The sequence below is a fragment of the Bison bison genome, unplaced genomic scaffold, assembly GCF_000754665.1.
Source record: "Bison bison bison isolate TAMUID 2011002044 unplaced genomic scaffold, Bison_UMD1.0 scf7180017864050, whole genome shotgun sequence".
Taxonomy (NCBI): Eukaryota; Metazoa; Chordata; class Mammalia; order Artiodactyla; family Bovidae; genus Bison; species Bison bison.
This window is the reverse complement of record NW_011494622.1, coordinates 4,935,250-4,952,023: the sequence shown is the minus strand read 5'-3', so window position 1 is coordinate 4,952,023 and position 16,774 is coordinate 4,935,250. Positions and strand designations below refer to the sequence as shown.

The 16,774-nt window shown below is 43.7% G+C and overlaps 1 protein-coding gene across 16 annotated transcripts in view; it reads left to right on the top strand.

The window, feature by feature from the left end:
- SORBS2 (sorbin and SH3 domain containing 2) overlaps window positions 1-16,774 on the top strand; it is a 213,000-nt gene that overhangs the window by 59,116 nt on the left and 137,110 nt on the right. For 9 of the 16 annotated variants that reach the window (XM_010835791.1, XM_010835795.1, XM_010835798.1 and 6 more), the window contains one exon: window positions 9,265-9,320. The exons of the other annotated variants lie outside the window; for them this stretch is intronic. The gene's annotated coding sequence lies outside the window, so the exon portion shown is untranslated. Of the gene's footprint in view, window positions 1-9,264; window positions 9,321-16,774 lie in introns of those variants that run through there. 16 annotated transcript variants of the gene reach the window in all.

Genomic DNA, 16,774 nt, shown 5'->3' with positions numbered 1-16,774 from the left:
ATCTGAAGCCTCTCTGAACTTGCACGAGTGGGAGAAGGGAAGGAAGGGTAATTGAGTAGCTAATGAAGCGAAGAAACAAGAGCTCTCAGCTACTGGGGGTACATCCTGCAAGGAGGCAATAAATCATTGCACCTCACACTTTTTAGCTCCATGTCCTCACTTCATCCTGAGGACCAAAGGATGATGGGGAAGAAATAATTACAAGCCTCACAGTCTGGTTTTACCAGTCCTGGTGTTCAGCCTCCTAGGTACCAGGCAAGGAGCAAGGTGAGCCGCCGGTGCAAAGTCCGCATCAATATCTGGGATCCAGTGGGTTCACAAGACACAGCGAGGTCACCGCTCTAGGCTTTCCCACTGTGCTGAAATTTAGAGAGGTCAAATGACATCGAAAGTTCCCTCTAAGCAGCAGATTATAAAACAAGCCTGCTCACGAGGATGCTTCCAAAAAAGTAATGTGAGCATGATCATAAAAATACAAAGATACACTTAAAAAGGAGTGTGTATCAACTTAAAGAGTAACAGCACCAAAGCTCCATCTTACCCACTGTCTGATCTTGAGATGTGAGGTTCAGATCTGGGGTGTTTTGTAGATGGGGGTAAAAGAGATGCCTCCTCAGGAAGCTGGAGCTGGTACCAACTGTGTCCCAAGGACTCAGGGCTATTTGTCACCATTCTCCCTGGGGCCCTTTAGATTTGGGGTGGGGGGTGTTGATACATGCCACAAGCTGTGTGGCTGGGAATGGGGTCAGACCGTGAGCACACAGGTGTGCATGCACACTAAGTCGCTTCAGTCATGTCCGACTCAGTCTGCGACCCTGCAGAGCTTTATAAATACACCTTTCCAGCTGTGTAACGCCCATCCAGTAGCACAGCTCATGGGTTAGGAAACATTGAGTCACTTAATACCAAATTCATGCATGATTTTAGCAACTATTTCTCTTTCCTGACCTCCCTATATTTTCTGTCCTTTTTACCATAGCGGATACATCTTCACTTCTAATTTTAAACTTTGGCTATAAGTTTACTGTTATAATAATAGCTAACAACTCTTGTGTATTTCCTACGTCAAAGACACAGTGGTGAACCATTCTGGTGGATTCTTTTATTCAATCCTGGAAGTAAAGTGCCCTGGGATATAAACTCCAAGAGGGCAGGACTCTTATCTGAATTCCTTTTGCCTGGGGGCAGGGGTAGTAAGTACTCTGTAAATTTTTGCTGAAGGAATGAACAAATGGATGAAAGAGTGAAAGAGCAGCCTATGAAGTGGGTCCTATGATTAGTCCCATTTTGCGACATGAAAAGTGGTCAGTCAATGGTGAGAACAAGACACGGAGCCGGGCAGTCTGTCCCCACAGACCGTGCTTCTGATGCGTACAGGTATCACCTTCACACAAGGTGGGTTTTGTTGTATTTTTATTCACTGCTTGCTTTAGGTACTGAGTCGTCCTAAAGTGCCAGCTGGCAGGCTTGAAAGATAGGATTCTGAAGGGTTGTCTGAATCCCACAGCTAAACTCCTGGAGCCAGGAACGCATCCTCAAGAACTAGAAACTATTTTCTTCACCAAGAATGAGCAGAATCAAGAAGTCAGTGGGGCGAGTTCAGTCAGGAAGAATGCGAGGGAGCTGAGATACCTATTTCTGAGAAAGGCATGTGGGGGCGTTGGGAAGGGCTGCCAACCGCGGGGGGACTCGAGGCTGCATCAAACCGGAAGGATTCTGAGATGCAGGAGACGAGAGGAGCCAGTACCAACCAGGGTCAGGCGGAGGGCGGGTGGGGTGGGAGGCGGTGAGCATCTTAATAACTACCTTGAAAGTCAGGCGTTCAAGTTCGCTCTCGTCCGCTGGCCACTGTATGATTTGTGGCTGGGTTAGTCCAACATGAAGGACCAGAGATAAAGCAGATAAAAAAAACAAAAAATGTATTTTTAGTTTGCTTTGTGTAGAGTCTAGCACAGTGTCCAACTGGGGCCACAAAAGCAAGAGTCGTAATGAAGTAAGGAGGAGGGGAGGTCGGGGGCCTGACCCTGGCTCTGAAGCAGTGACTGGGCTGGAGAAATGAAAGGTACTATTCATCATGAACTTCTCTCTGTTCCCCTCTTCTTTCTCCTTCATGACTCCTCTCGTCCTCTTTTTATATCAAGTCTTCAGCCGACATTTCTCTTTCATGTCTTATACTCATAGACCTTGTCCATATTCAGGCAAGGCATGGACCACAGGTCCTAACTTGGCAGTTTTTAGTTAGATTTTCCCTACGAATTTTTGGGTTCTAATTCTTTTTGCCAAGGGACCAGTACACACAGTGGGAACTGGTCTGAGGTGCTTCTTTGGCATTTCTGGCCTCTTAGCATCACTCCATGTCACAGTGCAGACAAGTTGACCTTCAAGCCTTCGTTTCACTGCCTGCCAGCTTTCCTTAATGCCAAAGCCACAGATCACTCTTGGGTTTGAAATCATCTTTTCGCACAAGCAAAGAGGAAGATCCAAGCAGCACAGATAACGTGGCCTGTCCGCCCTAGTGATACTCCATAGGCTGGAGCCTCTGTGCCCGCGGATTCCTCACCCATGCTTGCTCTCCGTCACTTATGTAAATGAAGCAGCATTGCTGAGCCCACATCATTGGTGCCCTGATGAGTATCCTGCGCACGTGTGGCTGCTGGCCAATGCAGGCCAAGTCCAGGTTCAATGTACAGGCGAGACCGGCACTTTGCTCTGCTCCAGTCCCGTAGAAGACACCCACGGCAGACTTGTATTTCTGTCCAAGGCTCCGTTTTCCATCATCTATTTTTTATAGCACTGATACTAAACCGGCTGCAGCAGATGAAGGGTATTCTTTCTGGCTCGGGCGCATCACCATGCTGGTCTGCCCCTCCTGGGAAGCAGGCTTGCTGAGTTAGCTTTTATCCTTTACCATGGGAGACTCAGTTCAACAAAACGTAAGTGTTTTGAGATGCCTGGTATTTTCAAAATGTAAATATCTACTTCCCCACACATGAGGGGCAAAGGGCCATGTGATAAGATGGAAGAGGGATGGGGGTTTTATTTGGTACCATTGGTGGCAGGATGACAGTGGGTTTGAAGACGAGCAAAAGAATTTGCGGCAACCTCCAGTTTCGTAGTATGTCATTAACTTCTGAGAGAATCTTAGTTTATTCTGAGGCAGCTTTGTGACATTTCAGAATCACACTGTCATGTGCTGTCTCTGAAATGCTTGCATATTCTCATCTTTATATGCTCTCCAAATAGAATAAGCTTGCATTTTTAGACTTCTCTACGAAGAGTGATAAAGATTTGCAAACCAGGAAATTTAAAGATAACCATTTATAAAGGACCATAAGCCACTTTCCCCATACTAAACACTCCACACACCCTCACACACTAACAAACATAAAGAGATTTTAAACATTAACTAGCTAACTAGTAATAGCATTATATATAAACTTAGAATGCTTTTGGCTTACACTAGATTTACGTAGAATGATTCATTAAATGTCAATAATAAATGACTGTATTTGTTGCCCAATATAAAGCTTTAAATCTGTAGTGTATTTCACCAGGTCGTTTGTGGTTTTATGAGAGCTAATGCTCTTTATTTCTATATGCATATTTATCACATTTCAGGTATATAGCTATTTTTGCTTTTTCAAGCCTGTTTTTCTTTTGGCCTATATTCTCAACTCTAACTCTATTCAGCTTTTTGGTTTTGTGAATGTTATTGACATTTTCAGCTGGTAAAAAACGAAAACACCCAACCAACCCACGTGAACTGCTATTTTTCAGTGTTCCTGTGTGTCTGTGCTCTACCTAACAGCAAGATCTGTAGGACCCCAGGAAGGGAAACAAGTCAGCTCTGGGCTACATTGTCCACTTTGTATTAAACTTGACAGCTAATTTGCACGTTCACACTTTTTTAATGCTGGAGTTCTTAAAACCCTGACAGCTTGAACCCTTTTAACTTCAGCTAAGTATGCAAATAGAGAATGGAACCCAGAGGGTTCCCTTGCATTGGTATCATTTCCAAGGTATTTATTTTGGTCAAATACAGAAATTAATTCATGTTTAATACTCTCTAGTAAAAGGGAATCATATGAGGGCAGTGAGAGAAAAAGTAGTATGGAAAGTGTTACAAAACAAGCCTGAACATTCCAGTGAGGATCACAAAAAGAATTCAGAGACCAAATATTTAATCAAAATTAATTTAACAAAATCACATTAAGCAAGGATCCTTCCCCAGACCCACGGATGAAATGTTTTAAATGCTTTTTCTATATAAAGAGACATTTAATCTGATAAAGCAAGTGGCATTTTTATACTCCAGAAAAATTATTTATTCTTAGAAAAGAAGAAATCCTGGACATGTAGCCAGATATGGGAAAAAATATTTAAGGGGGAACTTGTTTTGGCAGGAAAGAGAGAGAAAAAACTTTTTTTTTTTTTCTTCTGAAGCACTTGGCAAAGCAGAAAGCTTAAAAATATTTCCCAATTTGACCAGTTGCAAAACCACACAGCATGTTTTGCTTTTCTGGTCGGGGAGAAGGAAAAGCCTTGATGGGGACGGCCTTCTGAGTCCCATCACGTCCCCTATCTTGATGGGGGTTAATCACATTAACTCAGCGCTTGCTGGAATGCCTAAGCTGTCGTTTGTCCTGCCCCCGCTGAATGAGACACACGGCATTCTGAGGAAGAAGCCAAAGCAGCCAATTTCTCAGAAAATACGAGAATGACCCCCGGAGGTTAACAGCACAATCTTTTATACAAAAATTACTGCAAACGTGGATCACGTGTTCTTCCCGGATCCGCGGAGTCTCTGTGTGTGCTGCTCACCAACAAGCTGCCCTGACTGGATCAGATGTGCAAGCAGAAGCTGGTGAATAGAGCATGGAGCTCACATCTCCTTTTTTTTTTTTTTTTGTCCCCTAGTGTGTTATATTCCCTGAAGCAGTTTCAATGAGATAGATTAAGTGGCGAGCAAACTAGCTCTTCTGATCTTGTATCTGGAGTCAACAAAGGGTGTTTCTGTTCGCTGAGTGGAGAGTGGAAAGGTTTGTTTATTGAAAGGAAAATTCACTGTATTATTAATTTTTTTTCCACAGTACCTCAGAGGTCAACAAGAGGTAGGCAGCAGACAGAACCTGATTGGGGGGAGATTTGGCTTTGTCTGTGGGAGAGTCCTTTAATTCCTCCCACGATGTAAAACATAAATGCTCACAAAGATGCCCTACTTTCTTTCCCTGAGGCTGGGGAGATAACCAGAAGCTCCTCGCCTTCCCACCCAAGAATCAGAACCCTCACACTGTCAAGGGTCTTACAGGCCATCTAATCTTTGAACACACAATGTTTTAACATTGTTTGTTTGTTTTAATGATAGAGTTCCTTTCCATCCTCCCTTAAGAAACCCACATTTCTTTTGAGTTGCACCTTACTGTCAGCACGGGTCCCCCTAAACGGTAGGGCCATTCAAGGGGAGGCACAGGTTGTAAAGGAGCAAAGTCTTGGTCCTGATCATGGGAAGGGCAGACACAGGTGCAGGACAATCCCTCAGTCCCCCCCCTCCTCCCCCTCCTCCCGGGCTTGGCAGGTGTCAGCTGCGGTCGGGCTGGACAGCTACCGCTCTTCCTGCCCTACCTCTTTAAGCCCCCATCCTGAGACCTGAAAGCTGTGGAAATTCTACTTGTAAATGCAAAGTCCAAACCATCATTGGAAAATCAACCTCTCCTTATAGCTCACCCTGAAACATAGTGAAAGAAGCAGCACTTTGAAAGCCCTTAAATAATTGCTAAAAAGGGAGAAATTGTGGGCAATCTCAATAGCAATGAACACTGACCGTTCTTACCCTGGCTCCTGTTCTTTAGTAAATGAGGGGAGAAGCTCAGATTCATAGGCGTTGCGAAGGGCAACCCAGGACTCAGACATCCTTATGGTGCTTTACTCAACTTGTGACTTGAAGTGAATACGTTAGTGATAGGGGCCAAGGGAGAAATTACAGGACAGCCAGGTAAGCTTGTACTCTCAGGTCAAATGGATCAGGCTTTCTCGTTGGGGAACCCTCCAGTTAACCTCACTATGGGCTCCATTCCTGATTGCTAGTCACCGCTGAGAGTGGCCACTGTGTGGGATGACCTATCTCTGAACGGGTGTTAAGCCCTGTCCTGGAGGACCCTTCGGTTGAGTGGGTTGCATCAGAGGGGCCCTGGGCTGAAGAGGACACCCGGGAATACCTGGAAACTCTTCGGGGCTGAGGGTCACCCACAGTACAAACCCTGAGCTGTGACCAGGCAGCCTTAGCTCCTTTGCAAAAGGCATTTTGTCTGAAGCCTCATCCTCCGAGTTTGTGTTAAAGTACCCAGACAGAGCTGAGTGCTGTGATGACTGAATGTCATCGGCTTCAAGCTCTCCTTAAAGCTCACCATACCTCCCTATTCCTCCTGGGTCCCAGGTCTGCTCAGTGACCACCAGAGTACCCAGTTCCTTCATGCACAGACTTCTACATTGACCTTAATGATCCCAGGGTGCTTGCAGACAAGGGAGGACTTTTGTAGGGGAGGAACATAACTTCCCCTCTATCCTCCCCTCTATCCTGAGTTCTTAGCTATGGCTCCTGTAATATTAACAGAAGACAGATTAACAAGAGAAAAACAAGCACATTTATTAACCTGTATGCTTTGTATACAGGGAGGTACACAGGGAAAAATGAGAGCTCCCCAGGGTGGCTTAGAATTAAGGCTTCACTGTCATCTTCGCAGGGAAAGGGGAGGAAGATGCGGGTCTCTTAGGAGAGGGCAAATGACTTTTCGGAAGATGCGTGAGCCCTTAGAGTGCACAGGAGGTGCGATCGTCTGTGGCGATGTGTGTGTGGTATGGTGTTATTCCTAGTCTCCAAAGACGAGTCCCTCTTCCCTCGTTGATAAAACTCCTGGAGGGGATCCATGACCATTGAGTTCTTTTGGAGCTTCTGTCTTTAGGCAGATAAGGGAACTCAGAAAAAGCCTCTCCCTGCATTTGCTGTTTTTCAAGTGCCCACAGCTCAAAATAATGAATATACCAAAGCAGCATAACTTGGGGCAGTATATTCTGCTGGCCTTCACTTCTAAATGATAACACCTATATGCTGTAATTGCCTTCGATGCAAAGCGTACTTCTCCTTTTAGTTCAGTACGAACCCAGACTTGCACTACAGCACCTGCACGAAAGCTGGTGAGTTCTGAGGCTGACACAACTGTTGAGATGGTTCCTGATTGACTTGGTATCCCAAGCTCTCAAGAAGCCATGATGAGCAAATGCTTTGGGACCGTTAGAATGGGCCACTTTTAATGCAGCCATAGCAGAGTATATCTAAGCCCTGTTTGTGTGGGAGACCCAGCTCCCCACCCCCCACCTAGGCCTGGGTAACTTGGCACCTGACCATGGCTCTGCCTTGCACATTTTTGGAAGGATTAATAGAAACGCTTTGGGAAAGAGCTTGAACACAGAACACATCGGCTGCAATAGATACTATAACTGTGTTGCTGGAAATTTAGCAACATTAGGATTGTATGAAAAATCAAATTCTGAACATTTTCTAAGAAATTTGTTTACTGCAACTATTAACTTCATCAAGGCACATGCAATCCACAAGGTTTTAGTTTTCTGCAGGTAAATCATTTATTTTGATCCATCAGTGATGAAGAGGACAAAACTACACACATACACACACATAAATATTTTAAAGATACAGTCCAGGAATGGCAATTTAACTTAAGTTTAACACAAAAGCAGATGCATTTTTAATGAGGTTTCATCAGATATTATTTATAAACAGGTAGCTTAAACAAAATGAAGACTTAGATTTGGGGGGAGGGTTGCATGTGAGTATGTGTGTGTTTGTGTGTGTGAGAGAGAGACTGTCTGTGTGAGACAGAGAGACTGTGTGTGTGTGTGAGAGAGAGAGAGTGTGTGTGTCTGTGTGTGCAGTTTGCCTTTTTCCTTGTCAGAATGGTTCCATTTTGGAAACAAGCTTTCTTCCCAAATTTGCAGATGCCTGCAAATAGTATTCTGCCTAGAAGGGAAAAAACAGCTTACTATGATTCATTTGAAACAAATCTCCTACAATGTCAAAAGGGGGTATTTATCACTGTGACAGATTGATTTATCTGCAGAAACAGGTATTGCTTCTCACCTGAAAATCAGGGCCTTCCCTAGAAATAGGTCGACTAGGCAATGCCTCCTGACAAGATAGGAGGACCCCTGAGAAGTTCCCATTGGCCTCCAAGTGGCTCCTTACCTCTCATGACCCTCGCTTCCTGGCTGGTCTGAAATTCTTGCCCACAGGGTCAATCCTATGTTTCAAAAACACAGATAAACTTGCTTAAGATAGAATTTACTGAGAGGAGAGTGTGTTCAACTTGTTAGCATCTCACAGATCCTTAAATGGTCAGATACACTACTGTACCCCTTCACGATTCAGCGAACAGACCCAGAAAGGTGATTTTCAATTTGAAAAAAGCATCTGGGCAACTTAAATTTTGAATTGTAAGGAAAGGGTGCATAGCTGGTGAATCAATTGAGGAGAGATCCTTTGAGGAGGGGACATAATGGGGTCTCCTCGCAGGATGAGTTGGCTGTGGGCGGAGGGCAGATAGCAAAGCACGTGGTGAGTGAGGGTGGGGGTGGGGGAGAACATTCCAGAGAACTGCCTGGATCCTGCAGGAAGTGGGGTTGCCTCCCTCCTACCCTTTATGCCTCCCACCTCTCCTATCCTGCTCCATGCAGATTTGGAAAAGACACTGGAAGAGCCAAGAGGAGATGGGAATGGTGGATACAAGATATGTTGACACTATAGTCTTTGCTATCCTGCATACTTCCATTCTATTAAAATACTCATCGGTGGTAATGAAGCTTTGTTAGAGAAAGTTCGTTTTAAATAAATGGGGCGAGGAACGTGGAAATGGATCAGCAAAACAACTCAGGGCTGCCGAAGTCACACTGCCTGCTTCACCCCCACCTGAGACCCCCGTGGGTTAAACAGCCCCGATCGACCCTATTCTACGTAATTCTGGCGACTAGCTGCGGTGTGTCACAAACTAAAAATAACTACAGGTGTTGGCCCAAATATTTCCTTTCCTATTGTTTCTCGAGAACAAGGTATCAAACTTGGTCAACGAAGAAGCATATACACAATACAACGATAAAGTTAAGCTTTCCTGAGCTTGATTTCATTGCTATTTTGATTGCTTTCGTGATCACCGAGCTGATCCCACCCACCTATTTATTGTAACGTTTCTTTTCTAGAGCCAGAATAGGACAGACTCATATACCATTCTGATCTGGGTGCATTTCTTCAGAAGGTACGCTGTGCTCATGGGGAACTGCGGCTGCCCGGGCATGGGGCTGACAAGGCCGGGAGGAAAGTCTGTGTGTGCATTTTAACAAGAAGGTTTCCCAGGGAAGTGAAGGAAGTAAAATGATGGGCACCAAAGGCTTTGAGGCCGCTCCACCCTCTCCTGATATTCATTCCTCTCGTGTCCCAGCAGAATTTCTGCTGGGATTCTTCAGAGATACCCTTGGTTTAAGTTGATTGATGTAAAGGAGGCCAGTGGGGAAATCAGAGGAAGTTGGGGGGTAGGGGGAGGCCAGAGTGATGGTTCTGGGAATTCTTGACCCTGCCTTATTTCTCAGTAGGATATTGTGCTGGGTAGGGGTGAGGCCGGGGCGGGGGGCGGGGGACAAGGAATCTTAGGAATGCTGTGAGCAAACTATAATCAGGCCCCATCCTTGTCCTAAAGAGGAAACTAATCAGGCCCCACGTGCTTTGTGTTTGTGCTTAGTTGCTCAGTCATGTCCAACTTTGCGACCCCACGGACTACAGCCTGCCAGGCTCCTCTGTCCATGGGATTTTCCAGGCAGAATAGTGCCATTTCCCTCTCCAATCGGCCCCATCCTTGTCCTAAATATCTCCCGTCTCGCTGCTTCTCAGTTACAGCATGCCCACATGGTCCTACTTGTTATCGCGAGAGGATGCCTCTTGCTCACTGACATTCGACAGGGCACGGGAATGCCCTGACCACCGTGCACACCCCTGGGAGCAGGACTTCTAAGGCCCGCAAGCCACCTACCAGTGAACTTTCCCTGGCTTTCCACTGGGCTCCAAGAGTGGACAGGACAGCTAGGTGCCACCACTGGATGTCAAGGGTCAGCATGGTCACTCTGCCCCTAAAGGCTCTAGAGAAGAGCCCCTCTTGACCTTTTGCTTGCTCCAGGTGGTGGTCAGAAATGCTTGGCATCCCTTGGCCGATGGCAGCATCGCTCCAGTCTCTTACTGTCACATGGAGGTGTTCCTTTTTCTTGTGTGCCTGTCTCTCTCTGAATCTCTGTCATTATAAGGACACCAGCCACTATGTCCTTAATCCTCATCTGCAAAGAGCCTATTTACAGGTGAGGTCACTTGCGTAGGTACCAGGATTAGGACTTCACCATATTGTTTTGGGGACCCAGTTCACCCTAGGATCACCACCGCTGGGCAATGGGTCATGTCCGAGCAAGAAGTATCTTTCAAGTGTGGATCACCAGCTGGTGACCCTTCAGTCCCAGACTCAGCACTCACCCCCTCACACATCTGTGCAACTGATCTACTCCACGGGGAGCACAGAGGGCCGTGGTCCAGTGTCTCACTGGCAGGACAGGCCCACCTGGTCCAGGTGATTCCTGAGTGAGATCAGAGCCCCGAGGACTCATCACCTCACCATTACTCAGGAGCTTTGGTCTGAGTGAACCTTAAGCCCGCAACTTACTTCTTCCAAAATACTAGGACCATCCATGTAATAGATCATTCTTTTTTCACAGTCTTTCTGTCACACTTTGATGCCCTTCCAATCCAGACACAACATTGAGATTATCTTTCAAGGGAATGAGTTTTCCTAAAACTTCATGGGTCTCCTTGATTGTTCTGAATTTAGAGGGCTGCAGAGTACCCTGGAGTTACTTATTCCTATGCAGACAATTTATAAGATCACCCATTTCCATTGAACTTTCCATTTTCTACTCACATATTACTTCTAAAAGGAAAATTTTTATTTCCTCTATTGTAAATCGGGTTTTAAAGGTGCATATTTTTCAAGAAAGCAGATCAGATATCAGAGCATAGATATCAGGCTGTGGAATTTATTATCCATGATCTACAAATAAGAATCTGTGTGATACTTTTAGTCCTTTGTCTGCACAGTGATTTGAAAGTATATTTGGGAAGAGAGAGACAGGAGCAGAATGAGAGAGACCTTCCCCTTTCTAAGAGTCACTGCTTAGTCATTGCATTCTGTGTAAAGACAAAGAGAATCCTACTGAAAAGGTAAATATCAAGAGGCTTAGTTAGGTATGACTATGCAAGACATTTTATAAATATTTTGATACGCAGATACAGGAGAAAGTGATTTGTGAGACGGTAATTTTGCATTCTGCTATGGCCAAAGCCAACTGAAATTCCTCATTTGCATTAGCCATCTGAGCTGTTTTCCATTTGGAGAAATGTTCTATTCTGAGTTCCAGCTCCTCCCATATTAGGAGGGCAGTAATGGAGAGTCTGTATTTGAATCTGTCCAGATGAAACTGTGTATCCAAGTAAGTTCTATGTATCAGAGATGAAGTTATCTTATTTTATGTTACTGCTGCTTCTACTTTTAATTTAGACTTGATCCATCATTACAGTGAGGTCATAATTTCTTCCTTTCTTCTCTCCCTGCCTCAAGGAAGGATTTAAATTAACCAAAGGGACTTGGTTTTTAAAACAGCCTTTTAAAGAATATAGATATTTGCACATAAGAAAAAAAATAAAAAATAATGAGTGAACATTTGTTGCTTAATGGCACCCCACTCCACTACTCTTGCCTGGAAAATCCCATAGATGGAGGAGCCTGGAAGGCTGCAGTCCATGGGGTTGCTAAGGGTCGGACACGACTGAGCGACTTCACTTTCACTTTTCACTTTCATGCATTGGAGAAGGAAATGGCAACCCACTCCAGTGTTCTTGCCTGGAGAATCCCAGGGCCGGGGGAGCCTGGTGGGCTGCCGTCTATGGGGTCGCACAGAGTCGGACACGACTGAAGTGACTTAGCAGCAGTAGCAGCAGCAGAAGGGAATAACCTGTTTAGTGATTTTGATAGGAAAAATATCCACTAAGCAGATAACATCAATTAAAAAATATATCTATATGACATTTTAGCCATAAGGATGGTATATGGGTAGAACGTTGCAGCTAAGTCAGAATAAAGCCCCTTCCAGGTTTCAAGATGGTTGATACTTGCTCACCTGTTCCAGCAGGCAAGCAGGTGCCTGGGAGCCCAGCTCCAAAAGTGGGACAGCATTTAAAGCCTGGACCTCTTCCAGCCGGTGACTTCTAAGGGCAGGGCCCTGAGCTGAGCTATTATTTGTGCATTCTAGCTGTAAAGTGCCTACTGCAACCTGGGCTGCAGCAGTTCACAAGAGGAATCTCTGTCCTTTCTTAAAGGAACTTAAAAGGACTGGCTCAAGGACTACTTGTCAGAAATGCTGAGTCATTAATATTGTATTACAGTTCATCACAGACATATGTTGCCTTTATTTGTGAAGGTTCATAAGAGCTAAAATATGACGTGTTAAATTTTCTTGGCTGTCCTGAAGTGTCCCCCTGAGTGGAAGAAGGCGTGCTTCTCAAAAATGAGAGATGACTTTTACAAAAATCCAACCCATCTGAGAGATGATGAAATGAACATTTGGACTGTTCTATACATCAGTGTCTCTTTTGCTGTCTCGTATACAGGGTTATCGTTACCATCTTTCTAAATTCCATATATATGCGTTAGTATACTGTATTGGTGTTTTTCCTTCTGGCTGGTGCACTGGGACGACCCAGAGGGATGGTGTGGGGAGGGACGAGGGAGGAGGGTTCAGGATGGGGAACACATGTATACTAATTAAATAATTTTCTATTAAAGAAAAAAAAAAAAGAATGGAATAGAATAGCTAAATAGAAAAAAAAATTAAAAAATGATAATACAAAGAAAAAAAAAAAGAAATGAACATTTGGAGATATTATTCCCCTGTTCTTAAAAAAATTTCATAGTGACCTTTTTAAAAGCCAAAATTGGAATTACACTGTGTTGGTCTGCACCTTCAATTTTACATCATTGTTTTGAGAGTATTTTTCCATTCATGAAATGTTTTTGAAAATGTAAATTAATTAGTGACACAAGGAGTTAAATAATAAATAAATATATTACAATACAACCCAATGATAAAAACTAAAATTTTATCTTAATGTTAAAGGACCCAGAAATTCTGCATTGAATGTTAGATTTTTCTCATTCCCTAAAAAAAAAATTACGTAAGTTATACTATACATGAAATGTGATGGGGTTTTTTCCCTACAATGTAGATCTTGATAATTCTAAAATTGGGCCAGAACCACCTGGAATATGAATCATTAGACTAAGTAAGTAGAAAAAGAGAAAGAGTAATAGGGTGTTTTTCCAGGAAACCAAAGATCTGTATTATTCCTTGTATTTCACGGGCTGGAAACTAGGGATCTGGGCAAGCTTTAGATTGGATGGTTTCGTAGGATTAACGCACCCTGAGTACTCGTAACCCACGTGCTTACAGACCTATGGCCATCAGCTGGCCTGATGTGAGGGGTGTTCTCCTTGAATCAGTTTAACATAAGGACCAGGAAGATGGAGACAGCACTAAACATCTAGCTCTGCTCTTTACTTATTCAGAAACTAGAAGTACAGAGGAAACGGCAGAAGAACATCCTACCTCTAGTCCCTTAGAGGGCAGTCCTCTGAAAGAGTAGAGATTTGCTCAGCTGGCCCAGAGAGAACTGGGTAGAAAGTCAATGAAACATCTTAGAGTCTTTTCATTTTTCAAGCATACAGACTTAAAAGCAGCTTTATCGTGACTATACTTATTTAATATCGGTAGAACTTACAATGTACCACATGAGAAAACATAGGAGAGTAAGAAATAAATGAATTCTGTGAATCAGAGACATGACCTCCATGTAGGAAGATCAGCAATTACCAGTCACACAATTCTCATCATATGCAGTACCCCTCTGCTCAACACTTTACATATATTATCTAGTTCTCACATGATCAGTGGTAAACAGATGTAATCGTTTTTATTCTACAGCTGAAGAAGGAGAGACCAGAGGGCTGACTTCATTCATTTCCCCACCTACTCCCTCACAGAACACGTATTTGGCTCCTAATGTGTGGCCAGCATGGTCTGAATGAAGGAGATGAGGTTGGGAGCATGGCCGTCATCTCTGCGGCCTCCACCCCAAGCAGCCAAGGATTTGCATTGGTCTACTCATCTCCAAACCACGGAACCTAACACTAACAGTGCTATTTAATAGAGAAACTTGTGCAGTCTCACAGGAGACCAGCAAATCGCACTGCATCTTCATTAATTTTCTTCCTGAGTTCAGAATCACTGTGATTAACTTCAGAACCTGGAATGAAAATTACCAGTGCGAGTGTGCATTATTCTGTGATGATGAGTTGAGGCAGATGTTTGGTTAACCAGATTTAGAAATAAAGCCCTGTGGCTTTGCTGCTTTACCAAAAAAAGTCTTATCGATCGCCACAGAAGAGGGAAGAATGCTTACAGTAAAAGAAGCACCACCAATATTTACCTAGAACACGAGGTTCATCACAATAACCAGAATTAGAGAGAATGGCAAAGACAGGACCTTAGCAAGATACTTTCAAGTGATCCCCATTCACAAATACAATTTTATTTGGCAAGCCAAGGGCCCTTCTCAGCCACAGCAAGTGAAAACATTTGCCTAGGTGACAGATGGTAGAACCAGAGCTTGAAAGCGTCCATTTGCAGCCACATTCTTTCCATACACCATGCAGTGGGCTTTCCTACGGAATGCAGCCTCTGGCACTATGATAGATCTTCCGGTCCCCGTAAAGGAAGCCAGAACCTTATCTGAGTCCTATCCTTGGGCTGACTGGATAAACCCACAGACCCAAAACTCAAAACACTTTGTTTTGGGAATAAAAATCTTTTTTTGAACATTTAAATAATGTCCAGAAAAGCCATTCTCCTTAGGTTTACTAAAACTCAAACTAATTTGAAAGCATTGACCATATATATTTCAAGTGCTTTTTAATATTGGAACCCTTAGTCAAGGATTGTACTGCTAGGATGTGTTTAATCTTAAAAGCAAATCATATTTCCATGAGAGTTAGTCATCAAAGAAAGCATAAAACCTGTCTGGAGCAGATTCAAGAATGAATGTGTGAGTGCTAAGTCAATTCAGTTGTGTCCTACTCTTTGTGGCCCTACTGACTATATGTAGCCTGCCAGGTCGGAGAAGGCGATGGCACCCCACTCCAGTACTCTTGCCTGGAAAATCCCATGGATGGAGGAGCCTGGTAGGCTGCAGTCCATGGGGTCACTAAGAGTTGGACACGACTGAGCAACTTCACTTTCACTTTTCACTTTCATGCACTGGAGAAGGAAATGGCAACCCACTCCAGTGTTCTTGCCTGGAGAATCCCAGGGACAGGGGAGCCTGGTGGGCTGCCATCTATGGGATCACACAGAGTTAGACACGACTGAAGTGACTTAGCAGCAGCAGTAGCAGCAGCCTGCCAGGTTCCTCTGTCCATGGGATTCTCCAGGCAAGAATACTGGAGGATGTTGCCATGCCCTGCTCCAGGGGTTCTTCCCAACCAAGGGATCAAACCTGTATATCCTACATCTCCTGCATTGGCAGGCAGGTTCTTTACCACTAGCATCACCTGGGAAGCCCAGGAATGAATACTAACCAGTAATTCATTCATAACAGTGATTCAATAACACTGTGAATCAATAACAGTGAATCAATAACAGTGATTGAGGATTGAGGTGTTTTATTTCTGTTTAATTATTTTTCCTGAACAAGATATTCCCCTTGCTTTATCTTAAAAGGTATAGTAAACTGGTTTTATCAAAATAAAATAGGCCTAATTATGGGACATTATTTTGGAAATCAAGTTTTATTGTTGCATAACAGTTTAATAACCATGATAAATAAGCCTGCATCCTAATGAACACATTTAGTTAAAGGAGCTTATTGAAATGAATCTCTTCAGGCTTTTCTTTCTTAATGTAAGTATGATCCCATAAAAGGCTTAATTTGGTAATCTGGTAACAAAATCATTAATTTTTCATTAATTTAAAAAAAAATTAAAAGTATTGAAATAAACAAGATTTGGTTCATTTAAATGCCCCATACAAGAGTATAAGAAAGAGTCAGTTACTGAATTTATTAAAATCCTCCTAATTTCCTCTTGTATGTGAGCATTATTACACTGTCAGTGTAATAACTAACACAACATGTTAACACAACAATTACAACATGTGTTGTAATTAACACAACATGTTGACTCTGACACACCTATTCTGTTAGCTGTGACTGTGTAATTGTGACCATCGAAGCTACAGGATCCCTGATGCAAACTGAGGAAGTTCCTCAATAAATCTGTCGGCTTTTCAGAGGGGAAGAGAATTTGCTCTGATGAAGCTATTTCTATCACATCAGGGTTGACTGAAGTGAATAACTCATTCAGTCACCATGGAGATGATGCCCGGGAGTATGAAGGGAGGAATGTGTGATTGTGCAGGCTTCCAGACGCTGCTGCTTTTGTTGGGGCATCTGTTCGGGGCTCCGGCTCTTGTGAGAAGCACGCTTAATGTCTCACAGAACCGCGTGGTTTTGCTTTCCCTTCCCACTTTTGTTGGTTCTCTAGAAGAGCCTCAAGTAAATATAAAACAA